Source organism: Salvelinus namaycush, unplaced genomic scaffold, assembly GCF_016432855.1.
Source record: "Salvelinus namaycush isolate Seneca unplaced genomic scaffold, SaNama_1.0 Scaffold2192, whole genome shotgun sequence".
NCBI lineage: Eukaryota > Metazoa > Chordata > Actinopteri > Salmoniformes > Salmonidae > Salvelinus > Salvelinus namaycush.
This window is the reverse complement of record NW_024059000.1, coordinates 1-16,177: the sequence shown is the minus strand read 5'-3', so window position 1 is coordinate 16,177 and position 16,177 is coordinate 1.

Here is a 16,177-nt window from a genome sequence, read left to right as displayed (position 1 = left end):
AACTCTTAACCCTCAACTCTTAACCCTCAACTCTTAACCCTCATCTCTTAACCCTCAACCCTCAACTCTTAACCCTCATCTCTTAACCCTCAACTCTTAACCCTCAACCCTCAACTCTTAACCTTTAACCCTCAACTCTTAACCCTCAACTCTTAACCCTCAACTCTTAACCCTCATCTCTTAACCCTCAACTCTTAACCCTCAACTCTTAACCCTCAACTCTTAACCCTCAACTCTTAACCCTTAACTCTCAACCCTTAACTCTTAACCCTCAACTCTTAACCCTCAACTCTTAACCCTTAACTCTTAACCCTCAACTCTTAACCCTCAACTCTTAACCCTCAACTCTTAACCCTTAACTCTTAACCTCAACCATTAATCCTTAACCCTCAACTCTTAACCCTCAACTCTTAACCCTCAACTCTTAACCCTCAACTCTTAACCCTCAACCCTCAACCCTCAACTCTTAACCCTCAACTCTTAACCCTCAACTCTTAACCCTCAACTCTTAACCCTCAACGCTTAACCTTTAACCATTAACCCTTAACCCTCAACTCTTAACCTTTAACTCTTAACCCTCAACCCTCAACTCTTAACCCTCAACCCTCAACTCTTAACCCTCAACTCTTAACCCTCAACCCTCAACTCTTAACCCTCAACTCTTAACCTTTAACCCTTAACCCTCAACTCTTAACCCTCAACCCTCAACTCTTAACCCTCAACTCTTAACCCTCAACTCTTAACCTTTAACCCTTAACCCTCAACTCTTAACCCTCAACCCTCAACTCTTAACCCTCAACTCTTAACCCTCAACCCTTAACCCTTAACTCTTAACTCTTAACCCTTTAACCCTCAACTCTTAACCCTCAACCCTCAACTCTTAACCCTCAACTCTTAACCTTTAACCCTTAACCCTCAACTCTTAACCCTCAACCCTCAACTCTTAACCCTCAACTCTTAACCCTCAACTCTTAACCTTTAACCCTTAACCCTCAACTCTTAACCCTCAACCCTCAACTCTTAACCCTCAACTCTTAACCCTCAACCCTTAACTCTTAACCCTCAACTCTTAACCCTCAACCCTCAACTCTTAACCTTTAACCCTCAACTCTTAACCCTCAACTCTTAACCCTCAACTCTTAACCCTCAACCCTCAACCCTCAACTCTTAAACCTCAACTCTTAACCCTCAACCCTCAACGCTTAACCCTCAACTCTTAACCCTTAACCCTCAACTCTTAACCCTTAACCCTCATCTCTTAACCCTCAACTCTTAACCCTCAACCCTCAACTCTTAACCTTTAACCCTTTAACCCTCAACTCTTAACCCTCAACCCTCAACTCTTAACCCTCATCTCTTAACCCTCAACTCTTAACCCTCAACTCTTAACCCTCAACCCTTAACCCTCAACTCTTAACCCTTAACCCTCAACCCTTAACCCTCAACCCTTAACCCTTTAACCCTCAACCCTCAACTCTTAACTCTTAACCCTCAACTCTTAACCCTCATCTCTTAACCCTCAACTCTTAACCCTCAACCCTCAACCCTCAACCCTTAACCCTCAACTCTTAACCCTCAACTCTTAACCCTCAACTCTTAACCCTCAACCCTCAACCCTCAACTCTTAACCCTCAACTCTTAACCTTTAACCCTTAACACTCAACTCTTAACCCTTCAACCCTCAACTCTTAACCCTTAACTCTTAACCCCTCAACCCTCAACTCTTAACCCTCAACTCTTAACCCTCAACTCTTAACCCTCAACTCTTAACCCTCAACTCTTAACCCTCAACTCTTAAACCTCAACTCTTAACCCTCAACTCTTAACCCTTAACCCTTAACCTTGAACTCTCAACCCTTAACCCTCAACTCTTAACCCTCAACTCTTAACCCTCAACCCTTAACCCTTAACCTTGAACTCTTAACTCTTAACCCTCAACCCTCAACCCTCAACTCTTAACCCTCAACCCTCAACGCTTAACCTTTAACCATTAACTCTTAACCCTCAACCCTCAACCCTCAACTCTTAAACCTCAACTCTTAACCCTCAACCCTCAACGCTTAACCTTTAACCATTAACCCTTAACCCTCAACCCTTTAACCCTTAAAGAGTGACTGTCACTCCTTATCCCTTTGAAAACGGCCTATAAGGCATCGATATGAGTCAGAAACATTTTTGTCTCAAAATTGACTACGAAGTGTAAATAGGTTAAATATGGGCACAAAGTCAGTATTTTCTAAAATGTAGTTTGGAACCTGAGAGGGTCACAACGAGTAAATTAAGCTACGTTTTGGATTAGAATTATGTAAACAATTCACGCCCCCTTTTTCCAAGCTCAACGTGGAAATCACTCCTCCACCCACTTCCCTTTATTGGATGGTTCTGTTGTTTTATTGCCCCCAATGCTTTCAAAGGATCACGGCCGTTTGAGATTGAAACGCCCTATACAGATTGAAAAGCCCTATACAGATTGGAAAGCCCTATACAGATTGAAAAGCCCTATACAGATTGACCGTTTGAGACTGAAAAGCCCTATACAGATTGAAAAGCCCTATACAGATTGAAAAGCCCTATACAGATTGGACGTTTGAGACTGAAAAGCCCTATACAGATTGAAAAGCCCTATACAGATTGAAAAGCCCTATACAGATTGAAAAGCCCTATACAGATTGAAAAGCCCTATACAGATTGAAAAGCCCTATACAGATTGAAAAGCCCTATACAGATTGACCACAACTATGGTTTGCATGCCCTTCCAAAGTACCCTAATACCCTACCGTTCGGAATAGGTGGTTGGGGTTCAATGGTCCCCAATGGTGGTGAGAATACCGTTAGCTAGACTATAGATGGCTGGTATGTATCTGGTTATGTATATTTTGATAATCATTATCCCTGTCATCGCTAGTATAGCTGACGTTGGCTTGTTAGCTACCTAACTAGCTAGCTAGCTAAAGTTAGCCACCTAACTAGCTAGCTAGCTAAAGTTAGCTACCTAACTAGCTAGCTAGCTAAAGTTAGCCTACCTAACTAGCTAGCTAGCTAAAGTTAGCTACCTAACTAGCTAGCTAGCTAAAGTTAGCTACCTAACTAGCTAGCTAGCTAAAGTTAGCCTACCTAACTAGCTAGCTAGCTAAAGTTAGCTACCTAACTAGCTAGCTAGCTAAAGTTAGCCTACCTAACTAGCTAGCTAGCTAAAGTTAGCCTACCTAACTAGCTAGCTAAAGTTAGCTACCTAACTAGCTAGCTAAAGTTAGCCTACCTAACTAGCTAGCTAAAGTTAGCTACCTAACTAGCTAGCTAGCTAAAGTTAGCCTACCTAACTAGCTAGCTAGCTAAAGTTAGCTACCTAACTAGCTAGCTAGCTAAAGTTAGCCTACCTAACTAGCTAGCTAGCTAAAGTTAGCCTACCTCAATACAACTCAGATTTGGCTTGGAAACACCATTTGCCAAAAGGCACCAAAAGGACTCTCGAACAATGAGAAACAAGATTCTCTGGTCTGATGAAATCAAGATTGAACTCTTTGGCCTGAATGCAAAATGTCACGTCTGGAGGAAACCTGGCACCATCCCTATGGTGAAGCATGGTGGTGGCAGCAGCATTTTCAGCAGCAGGGACTGGGAGACTAGTCAAGATCAAGGGAAAGATGAGCAGAGCAAAGTAAAGAGAGATCCTTAATGAAAACCTGCTCCAGAGCGCTCAGGACCTTCCAACAGGCCAACGGCCCAGGAGCCAAAACAATGGAGCTCATTCTCTCCCTCATCAATTTCGAGGGTCCAGCCGAGACACCTGCCATGGGCCAACTGAGGGGACAGTTCGGGACCGCCCAGTGGGAGGATGTGATAGTGGTGGATGGCCATGGGCCAACTGAGGGGACAGTTCAGCACCGCCCAGTGGGAGGATGTGATAGTGGTGGATGGCCATGGGCCAACTGAGGGGACAGTTCAGGACCGCCCAGTGGGAGGATGTGATAGTGGTGGATGGCCATGGGCCAACTGAGGGGACAGTTCAGGACCGCCCAGTGGGAGGATGTGATAGTGGTGGATGGCCATGGGCCAACTGAGGGGACAGTTCAGGACCGCCCAGTGGGAGGATGTGATAGTGGTGGATGGCCATGGACCAACTGAGGGGACAGTTCAGGACCGCCCAGTGGGAGGATGTGATAGTGGTGGATGGCCATGGACCAACTGAGGGGACAGTTCAGGACCGCCCAGTGGGAGGATGTGATAGTGGTGGATGGCCATGGGCCAACTGAGGGGACAGTTCAGGACCGCCCAGTGGGAGGATGTGATAGTGGTGGATGGCCATGGGCCAACTGAGGGGACAGTTCGGGACCGCCCAGTGGGAGGATGTGATAGTGGTGGATGGCCATGGGCCAACTGAGGGGACAGTTCAGCACCGCCCAGTGGGAGGATGTGATAGTGGTGGATGGCCATGGGCCAACTGAGGGGACAGTTCAGGACCGCCCAGTGGGAGGATGTGATAGTGGTGGATGGCCATGGGTCAACTGAGGGGACAGTTCAGGACCGCCCAGTGGGAGGATGTGATAGTGGTGGATGGCCATGGGCCAACTGAGGGGACAGTTCAGGACCGCCCAGTGGGAGGATGTGATAGTGGTGGATGGCCATGGACCAACTGAGGGGACAGTTCAGGACCGCCCAGTGGGAGGATGTGATAGTGGTGGATGGCCATGGGCCAACTGAGGGGACAGTTCAGCACCGCCCAGTGGGAGGATGTGATAGTGGTGGATGGCCATGGGCCAACTGAGGGGACAGTTCAGGACTGCCCAGTGGGAGGATGTGATAGTGGTGGATGGCCATGGGCCAACTGAGGGGACAGTTCAGGACCGCCCAGTGGGAGGATGTGATAGTGGTGGATGGCCATGGGTCAACTGAGGGGACAGTTCAGGACCGCCCAGTGGGAGGATGTGATAGTGGTGGATGGCCATGGACCAACCGAGGGGACAGTTCAGGACCGCCCAGTGGGAGGATGTGATAGTGGTGGATGGCCATGGACCAACTGAGGGGACAGTTCAGGACCGCCCAGTGGGAGGATGTGATAGTGGTGGATGGCCATGGGCCAACTGAGGGGACAGTTCAGGACCGCCCAGTGGGAGGATGTGATAGTGGTGGATGGCCATGGACCAACTGAGGGGACAGTTCAGCACCGCCCAGTGGGAGGATGTGATAGTGGTGGATGGCCATGGACCAACTGAGGGGACAGTTCAGCACCGCCCAGTGGGAGGATGTGATAGTGGTGGATGGCCATGGGCCAACTGAGGGGACAGTTCAGCACCGCCCAGTGGGAGGATGTGATAGTGGTGGATGGCCATGGACCAACTGAGGGGACAGTTCAGGACCGCCCAGTAGGAGGATGTGATAGTGGTGGATGGCCAACTCAGGGGACAGTTCAGGACCGCCCAGTGGGAGGATGTGATAGTGGTGGATGGCCATGGGCCAACTGAGGGGACAGTTCAGGACCGCCCAGTGGGAGGATGTGATAGTGGTGGATGGCCATGGACCAACTGAGGGGACAGTTCAGCACCGCCCAGTGGGAGGATGTGATAGTGGTGGATGGCCATGGGCCAACTGAGGGGACAGTTCAGGACCGCCCAGTGGGAGGATGTGATAGTGGTGGATGGCCATGGGCCAACTGAGGGGACAGTTCAGGACCGCCCAGTGGGAGGATGTGATAGTGGTGGATGGCCATGGGCCAACTGAGGGGACAGTTCAGGACCGCCCAGTGGGAGGATGTGATAGTGGTGGATGGCCATGGACCAACTGAGGGGACAGTTCAGGACCGCCCAGTGGGAGGATGTGATAGTGGTGGATGGACATGGGCCAACTGAGGGGACAGTTCAGGACCGCCCAGTGGGAGGATGTGATAGTGGTGGATGGCCATGGGCCAACTGAGGGGACAGTTCAGCACCGCCCAGTGGGAGGATGTGGTAGTGGTGGATGGCCATGGGCCAACTGAGGGGACAGTTCAGGACCGCCCAGTGGGAGGATGTGATAGTGGTGGATGCCCATGGACCAACTGAGGGGACAGTTCAGCACCGCCCAGTGGGAGGATGTGATAGTGGTGGATGGCCATGGACCAACTGAGGGGACAGTTCAGGACCGCCCAGTGGGAGGATGTGATAGTGGTGGATGGCCATGGGCCAACTGAGGGGACAGTTCAGGACCGCCCAATGGGAGGATGTGATAGTGGTGGATGGCCATGGACCAACTGAGGGGACAGTTCAGCACCGCCCAGTGGGAGGATGTGATAGTGGTGGATGGACCAACTGAGGGGACAGTTCATGACTGCCCAGGGGGAGGATGTGATAGTGGTGGATGGACCAACTGAGGGGACAGTTCAGGACCGCCCAGTGGGAGGATGTGATAGTGGTGGATGGCCATGGACCAACTGAGGGGACAGTTCAGCACCGCCCAGTGGGAGGATGTGATAGTGGTGGATGGACCAACTGAGGGGACAGTTCAGGACTGCCCAGGGGGAGGATGTGATAGTGGTGGATGGACCAACTGAGGGGACAGTTCAGCACCGCCCAGTGGGAGGATGTGATAGTGGTGGATGGACCAACTGAGGGGACAGTTCATGACTGCCCAGTGGGAGGATGTGATAGTGGTGGATGGACCAACTGAGGGGACAGTTCAGGACCGCCCAGTGGGAGGATGTGATAGTGGTGGATGGCCAACTGAGGGGACAGTTCAGGACCGCCCAGTGGGAGGATGTGATAGTGGTGGATGGACCAACTGAGCGGACAGTTCATGACTGCCCAGTGGGAGGATGTGATAGTGGTGGATGGACCAACTGAGGGGACAGTTCAGGACCGCCCAGTGGGAGGATGTGATAGTGGTGGATGGCCAACTGAGGGGACAGTTCAGGACCGCCCAGTGGGAGGATGTGATAGTGGTGGATGGACATGGGCCAACTGAGGGGACAGTTCAGGACCGCCCAGTGGGAGGATGTGATAGTGGTGGATGGCCATGGACCAACTGAGGGGACAGTTCAGGACCGCCCAGTGGGAGGATGTGATAGTGTTGGATGGCCATGGACCAACTGAGGGGACAGTTCAGGACCGCCCAGTGGGAGGATGTGATAGTGGTGGATGGTCATGGGCCAACTGAGGGGACAGTTCAGGACCGCCCAGTGGGAGGATGTGATAGTGGTGGATGGCCATGGACCAACTGAGGGGACAGTTCAGGACCGCCCAGTGGGAGGATGTGATAGTGGTGGATGGCCATGGACAAACTGAGGGGACAGTTCAGCACCGCCCAGTGTGAGGATGTGATAGTGGTGGATGGCCATGGACCAACTGAGGGGACAGTTCAGGACCGCCCAGTGGGAGGATGTGATAGTGGTGGATGGTCATGGGCCAACTGAGGGGACAGTTCAGGACCACCCAGTGGGAGGATGTGATAGTGGTGGATGGCCATGGACCAACTGAGGGGACAGTTCAGGACCGCCCAGTGGGAGGATGTGATAGTGGTGGATGGCCATGGACAAACTGAGGGGACAGTTCAGCACCGCCCAGTGGGAGGATGTGATAGTGGTGGATGCCCATGGACCAACTGAGGGGACAGTTCAGCACCGCCCAGTGGGAGGATGTGATAGTGGTGGATGGCCATGGACCAACTGAGGGGACAGTTCAGGACCGCCCAGTGGGAGGATGTGATAGTGGTGGATGGCCATGGGCCAACTGAGGGGACAGTTCAGGACCGCCCAATGGGAGGATGTGATAGTGGTGGATGGCCATGGACCAACTGAGGGGACAGTTCAGGACCGCCCAGTGGGAGGATGTGATAGTGGTGGATGGCCATGGACCAACTGAGGGGACAGTTCAGCACCGCCCAGTGGGAGGATGTGATAGTGGTGGATGGACCAACTGAGGGGACAGTTCATGACTGCCCAGGGGGAGGATGTGATAGTGGTGGATGGACCAACTGAGGGGACAGTTCAGCACCGCCCAGTGGGAGGATGTGATAGTGGTGGATGGACCAACTGAGGGGACAGTTCAGCACCGCCCAGTGGGAGGATGTGATAGTGGTGGATGGACCAACTGAGCGGACAGTTCATGACTGCCCAGTGGGAGGATGTGATAGTGGTGGATGGACCAACTGAGGGGACAGTTCAGGACCGCCCAGTGGGAGGATGTGATAGTGGTGGATGGCCAACTGAGGGGACAGTTCAGGACCGCCCAGTGGGAGGATGTGATAGTGGTGGATGGACATGGGCCAACTGAGGGGACAGTTCAGGACCGCCCAGTGGGAGGATGTGATAGTGGTGGATGGCCATGGACCAACTGAGGGGACAGTTCAGGACCGCCCAGTGGGAGGATGTGATAGTGTTGGATGGCCATGGACCAACTGAGGGGACAGTTCAGGACCGCCCAGTGGGAGGATGTGATAGTGGTGGATGGCCATGGACCAACTGAGGGGACAGTTCAGGACCGCCCAGTGGGAGGATGTGATAGTGGTGGATGGCCATGGACCAACTGAGGGGACAGTTCAGCACCGCCCAGTGTGAGGATGTGATAGTGGTGGATGGCCATGGACCAACTGAGGGGACAGTTCAGGACCGCCCAGTGGGAGGATGTGATAGTGGTGGATGGTCATGGGCCAACTGAGGGGACAGTTCAGGACCGCCCAGTGGGAGGATGTGATAGTGGTGGATGGCCATGGACCAACTGAGGGGACAGTTCAGGACCGCCCAGTGGGAGGATGTGATAGTGGTGGATGGCCATGGACAAACTGAGGGGACAGTTCAGCACCGCCCAGTGTGAGGATGTGATAGTGGTGGATGGCCATGGACCAACTGAGGGGACAGTTCAGCACCGCCCAGTGGGAGGATGTGATAGTGGTGGATGGCCATGGACCAACTGAGGGGACAGTTCAGCACCGCCCAGTGGGAGGATGTGATAGTGGTGGATGGCCATGGACCAACTGAGGGGACAGTTCAGGACCGCCCAGTGGGAGGATGTGATAGTGGTGGATGGCCATGGGCCAACTGAGGGGACAGTTCAGGACCGCCCAGTGGGAGGATGTGATAGTGGTGGATGGCCATGGACCAACTGAGGGGACAGTTCAGCACCGCCCAGTGGGAGGATGTGATAGTGGTGGATGGCCATGGACCAACTGAGGGGACAGTTCAGCACCGCCCAGTGGGAGGATGTGATAGTGGTGGATGGCCATGGGCCAGCTGAGGGGACAGTTCAGCACCGCCCAGTGGGAGGATGTGATAGTGGTGGATGGCCATGGACCAACTGAGGGGACAGTTCAGGACCGCCAAGTGGGAGGATGTGATAGTGGTGGATGGCCATGGGCCAACTGAGGGGACAGTTCAGGACCGCCCAGTGGGAGGATGTGATAGTGGTGGATGGCCATGGACCAACTGAGGGGACAGTTCAGGACCGCCCAGTGGGAGGATGTGATAGTGGTGGATGGCCATGGGCCAACTGAGGGGACAGTTCAGGACCGCCCAGTGGGAGGATGTGATAGTGGTGGATGGCCATGGGCCAACTGAGGGGACAGTTCAGCACCGCCCAGTGGGAGGATGTGATAGTGGTGGATGGCCATGGGCCAACTGAGGGGACAGTTCAGGACCGCCCAGTGGGAGGATGTGATAGTGGTGGATGGCCATGGGCCAACTGAGGGGACAGTTCAGGACCGCCCAGTGGGAGGATGTGATAGTGGTGGATGGCCATGGACCAACTGAGGGGACAGTTCAGGACCGCCCAGTGGGAGGATGTGATAGTGGTGGATGGCCATGGGCCAACTGAGGGGACAGTTCAGGACCGCCCAGTGGGAGGATGTGATAGTGGTGGATGGCCTTTGGCCAACTGAGGGGACAGTTCAGGACCGCCCAGTGGGAGGATGTGATAGTGGTGGATGGCCATGGGCCAACTGAATGGACAGTTCAGCACCGCCCAGTGGGAGGATGTGATAGTGGTGGATGGCCATGGGCCAACTGAGGGGACAGTTCAGGACCGCCCAGTGGGAGGATGTGATAGTGGTGGATGGCCATGGACCAACTGAGGGGACAGTTCAGCACCGCCCAGTGGGAGGATGTGATAGTGGTGGATGGCCATGGGTCAACTGAGGGGACAGTTCAGGACCGCCCAGTGGGAGGATGTGATAGTGGTGGATGGCCATGGGCCAACTGAGGGGACAGTTCAGGACCGCCCAGTGGGAGGATGTGATAGTGGTGGATGGCCATGGACCAACTGAGGGGACAGTTCAGGACCGCCCAGTGGGAGGATGTGATAGTGGTGGATGGCCATGGGCCAACTGAGGGGACAGTTCAGCACCGCCCAGTGGGAGGATGTGATAGTGGTGGATGGCCATGGGCCAACTGAGGGGACAGTTCAGGACCGCCCAGTGGGAGGATGTGATAGTGGTGGATGGCCATGGGCCAACTTAGGGGACAGTTCAGGACCGCCCAGTGGGAGGATGTGATAGTGGTGGTTGGCCATGGGTCAACCGAGGGGACAGTTCAGGACCGCCCAGTGGGAGGATGTGATAGTGGTGGATGGCCATGGACCAACCGAGGGGACAGTTCAGGACCGCCCAGTGGGAGGATGTGATAGTGGTGGATGGCCATGGACCAACTGAGGGGACAGTTCAGGACCGCCCAGTGGGAGGATGTGATAGTGGTGGATGGCCATGGGCCAACTGAGGGGACAGTTCAGGACCGCCCAGTGGGAGGATGTGATAGTGGTGGATGGCCATGGACCAACTGAGGGGACAGTTCAGCACCGCCCAGTGGGAGGATGTGATAGTGGTGGATGGCCATGGACCAACTGAGGGGACAGTTCAGCACCGCCCAGTGGGAGGATGTGATAGTGGTGGATGGCCATGGGCCAGCTGAGGGGACAGTTCAGCACCGCCCAGTGGGAGGATGTGATAGTGGTGGATGGCCATGGACCAACTGAGGGGACAGTTCAGGACCGCCAAGTGGGAGGATGTGATAGTGGTGGATGGCCATGGGCCAACTGAGGGGACAGTTCAGGACCGCCCAGTGGGAGGATGTGATAGTGGTGGATGGCCATGGACCAACTGAGGGGACAGTTCAGGACCGCCCAGTGGGAGGATGTGATAGTGGTGGATGGCCATGGTCCAACTGAGGGGACAGTTCAGCACCGCCCAGTGGGAGGATGTGATAGTGGTGGATGGCCATGGACCAACTGAGGGGACAGTTCAGCACCACCCAGTGGGAGGATGTGATAGTGTTGGATGGCCATGGGCCAACTGAGGGGACAGTTCAGGACCGCCCAGTGGGAGGATGTGATAGTGGTGGATGGCCATGGACCAACTGAGGGGACAGTTCAGCACCGCCCAGTGGGAGGATGTGATAGTGGTGGATGGCCATGGGCCAACTGAGGGGACAGTTCAGGACCGCCCAGTGGGAGGATGTGATAGTGGTGGATGGCCATGGGCCAACTGAGGGGACAGTTCAGCACCGCCCAGTGGGAGGATGTGATAGTGGTGGATGGCCATGGACCAACTGAGGGGACAGTTCAGGACCGCCCAGTGGGAGGATGTGATAGTGGTGGATGGCCATGGACCAACTGAGGGGACAGTTCAGGACCGCCCAGTGGGAGGATGTGATAGTGGTGGATGGCCATGGGCCAACTGAGGGGACAGTTCAGCACCGCCCAGTGGGAGGATGTAATAGTGGTGGATGGCCATGGGCCAACTGAGGGGACAGTTCAGGACCGCCCAGTGGGAGGATGTGATAGTGGTGGATGGCCATGGACCAACTGAGGGGACAGTTCAGCACCGCCCAGTGGGAGGATGTGATAGTGGTGGATGGCCATGGACCAACTGAGGGGACAGTTCAGGACCGCCCAGTGGGAGGATGTGATAGTGGTGGATGGCCATGGGCCAACTGAGGGGACAGTTCAGGACCGCCCAATGGGAGGATGTGATAGTGGTGGATGGCCATGGACCAACTGAGGGGACAGTTCAGGACCGCCCAGTGGGAGGATGTGATAGTGGTGGATGGCCATGGACCAACTGAGGGGACAGTTCAGCACCGCCCAGTGGGAGGATGTGATAGTGGTGGATGGACCAACTGAGGGGACAGTTCATGACTGCCCAGTGGGAGGATGTGATAGTGGTGGATGGACCAACTGAGGGGACAGTTCAGCACCGCCCAGTGGGAGGATGTGATAGTGGTGGATGGACCAACTGAGGGGACAGTTCAGGACCGCCCAGTGGGAGGATGTGATAGTGGTGGATGGCCAACTGAGGGGACAGTTCAGGACCGCCCAGTGGGAGGATGTGATAGTGGTGGATGGACATGGGCCAACTGAGGGGACAGTTCAGGACCGCCCAGTGGGAGGATGTGATAGTGGTGGATGGCCATGGACCAACTGAGGGGACAGTTCAGGACCGCCCAGTGGGAGGATGTGATAGTGGTGGATGGCCATGGACCAACTGAGGGGACAGTTCAGGACCGCCCAGTGGGAGGATGTGATAGTGGTGGATGGTCATGGGCCAACTGAGGGGACAGTTCAGGACCGCCCAGTGGGAGGATGTGATAGTGGTGGATGGCCATGGACCAACTGAGGGGACAGTTCAGGACCGCCCAGTGGGAGGATGTGATAGTGGTGGATGGCCATGGGCCAACTGAGGGGACAGTTCAGGACCGCCCAGTGGGAGGATGTGATAGTGGTGGATGGCCATGGACCAACTGAGGGGACAGTTCAGCACCGCCCAGTGGGAGGATGTGATAGTGGTGGATGGCCATGGACCAACTAAGGGGACAGTTCAGCACCGCCCAGTGGGAGGATGTGATAGTGGTGGATGGCCATGGACCAACTGAGGGGACAGTTCAGCACCGCCCAGTGGGAGGATGTGATAGTGGTGGATGGCCATGGACCAACTGAGGGGACAGTTCAGGACCGCCCAGTGGGAGGATGTGATAGTGGTGGATGGACATGGGCCAACTGAGGGGACAGTTCAGGACCGCCCAGTGGGAGGATGTGATAGTGGTGGATGGCCATGGGCCAACTGAGGGGACAGTTCGGGACCGCCCAGTGGGAGGATGTGATAGTGGTGGATGGCCATGGGCCAACTGAGGGGACAGTTCAGCACCGCCCAGTGGGAGGATGTGATAGTGGTGGATGGCCATGGGCCAACTGAGGGGACAGTTCAGGACCGCCCAGTGGGAGGATGTGATAGTGGTGGATGGCCATGGGCCAACTGAGGGGACAGTTCAGGACCGCCCAGTGGGAGGATGTGATAGTGGTGGATGGCCATGGACCAACTGAGGGGACAGTTCAGGACCGCCCAGTGGGAGGATGTGATAGTGGTGGATGGCCATGGGCCAACTGAGGGGACAGTTCAGGACCGCCCAGTGGGAGGATGTGATAGTGGTGGATGGCCATGGGCCAACTGAGGGGACAGTTCGGGACCGCCCAGTGGGAGGATGTGATAGTGGTGGATGGCCATGGGCCAACTGAGGGGACAGTTCAGCACCGCCCAGTGGGAGGATGTGATAGTGGTGGATGGCCATGGGCCAACTGAGGGGACAGTTCAGGACCGCCCAGTGGGAGGATGTGATAGTGGTGGATGGCCATGGACCAACTGAGGGGACAGTTCAGCACCGCCCAGTGGGAGGATGTGATAGTGGTGGATGGCCATGGACCAACTGAGGGGACAGTTCAGCACCGCCCAGTGGGAGGATGTGATAGTGGTGGATGGTCATGGGCCAACTGAGGGGACAGTTCAGGACCGCCCAGTGGGAGGATGTGATAGTGGTGGATGGCCATGGGCCAACTGAGGGGACAGTTCAGGACCGCCCAGTGGGAGGATGTGATAGTGGTGGATGGCCATGGGCCAACTGAGGGGACAGTTCAGGACCGCCCAGTGGGAGGATGTGATAGTGGTGGATGGCCATGGGCCAACTGAGGGGACAGTTCAGGACCGCCCAGTGGGAGGATGTGATAGTGGTGGATGGCCATGGACCAACTGAGGGGACAGTTCAGGACCGCCCAGTGGGAGGATGTGATAGTGGTGGATGGGCCAACTGAGGGGACAGTTCAGGACCGCCCAGTGGGAGGATGTGATAGTGGTGGATGGCCATGGACCAACTGAGGGGACAGTTCAGGACCGCCCAGTGGGAGGATGTGATAGTGGTGGATGGCCATGGGCCAACTGAGGGGACAGTTCAGGACCGCCCAGTGGGAGGATGTGATAGTGGTGGATGGCCATGGGCCAACTGAGGGGACAGTTCAGGACCGCCCAGTGGGAGGATGTGATAGTGGTGGATGGCCATGGGCCAACTGAGGGGACAGTTCAGCACCGCCCAGTGGGAGGATGTGATAGTGGTGGATGGCCATGGGCCAACTGAGGGGACAGTTCAGGACCGCCCAGTGGGAGGATCCGAACTTGAAAGCCGCCGCGGCCCAAGTGATAGTGGTGGATGGCCAGCTACTTCAGGGGGTGAGTGACTGGCCATACCGTCATTTCCAAATCAAGCATTTTGTATCAGGTATAGCACCAACAGGGGGAACTTCGAGAGGTGCTGTTGCTGCCCTGACGAAACGTGGGAACTGTTCTCCAGCTGGCCCACACCCATCTGTTGGGCACCTGGGAATGGAGAAGACCCGGGAACAGGTCGGCGCCCGGTTCCACTGGCCCGGTATGAGGCGGGCCTTGGAAGACTATTGCCAAAGCTGCCCGGAGTGTCAAATCACCGCCCCAAATGCACACTTCCCAAACCCGCTGGTCCCGCTACTGATCATCAGGGTGCCATTTGAACGGATCGCAGTGGACATAGTTGGGCCCCTGGTAAACATGGCACCAGGACACTGGTACATCCTGGTAATAGTGGATTATGCCACCCGATATCCCGAGGCCCCTACGGGCGGCAGTCTCCAAGGGAATTGCCCGGGAGCTATTCCACCTCTTCAACCAGCTGGGCATCCCGAACGAGATCCGGCCAAGGTATGAGCAGATCTGGACCTCCGTCTTTCACCCGCAGAGAGATGGGCTCGTCAAACGTTTGGGGGGTATTAGACAGCGTTTTCGACACCGGACGGCTTATATCAAATTCATCAAATTTATTTATATAGCCCTTCTTACATCAGCTGATTTCTCAAAGTGCTGTACAGAAACCCAGCCTAAAACCCCAAACAGCAAGCAATGCAGGTGTAGAAGCATGGGTATACCCGGTATATCAGTACCGGGTCCTCCCATTCAGTCTCCACGGAGCCCCACCCACGTTCCAGCACCTGATGGACCAAGTCCTCCGACCCCACCAATAGTGGGCAGCGGCTTATATTGATGACATCATCATCCAAGGTTGAGAAGAGCACCTGACGTGCCTCCACGTGGTGCTGGACGTGCTCAGGTAAGCCGGGTTGACAGCGAACCCCAAGAAATGCAAGCTGGGGTTTGAGGAGGTGGAGTACCTGGTGTATTCGATCAGACGGGGGAAAGTCAAGCCCCAGGAGAGGAAGCTCCACGCGGTATGTGACTGGCCCGTTCCACACACCAAGACACAGGTCAAGTCCTTCCCGGGGCTGGATTGGATACTACAGCCGGTTTATCCCCAACTTTGCAGCTAGAGCCTCCCCCTTACTGATCTAACCAGGGCCCACCTCCCGAAACAGTGAACTGGTCAGACGAGACCGAAGCGGCGTTCAAACACCTAAAGGAAGTGCTGTGCTCCCATCCGAATCTCATAACGCCCGATATCCAGGTACCGATTTTGGTCCAGACGAACACCAGCAACACGGGCCTAGGGGCTGTCCTGTCCCAGGTACAGGGGATTAGGGGCCGTCCTGTCCCAGGTACAGGGGACTAGGGGCCGTCCTGTCCCAGGTACAGGGGACTAGGGGCCGTCCTGTCCCAGGTACAGGGGACTAGGGACCGTCCTGTCCCAGGTACAGGGGACTAGGGGCCGTCCTGTCCCAGGTACAGGGGACTAGGGGCCGTCCTGTCCCAGGTACAGGGGACTAGGGGCCGTCCTGTCCCAGGTACAGGGGACTAGGGGCCGTCCTGTCCCAGGTACAGGGGACTAGGGGCCGTCCTGTCCCAGGTACAAGGGACTAGGGGCCGTCCTGTCCCAGGTACAGGGGACTAGGGGCCGTCCTGTCCCAGGTACAGGGGACTAGGGGCCGTCCTGTCCCAGGTACAGGGGACTAGGGGCCGTCCTGTCCCAGGTACA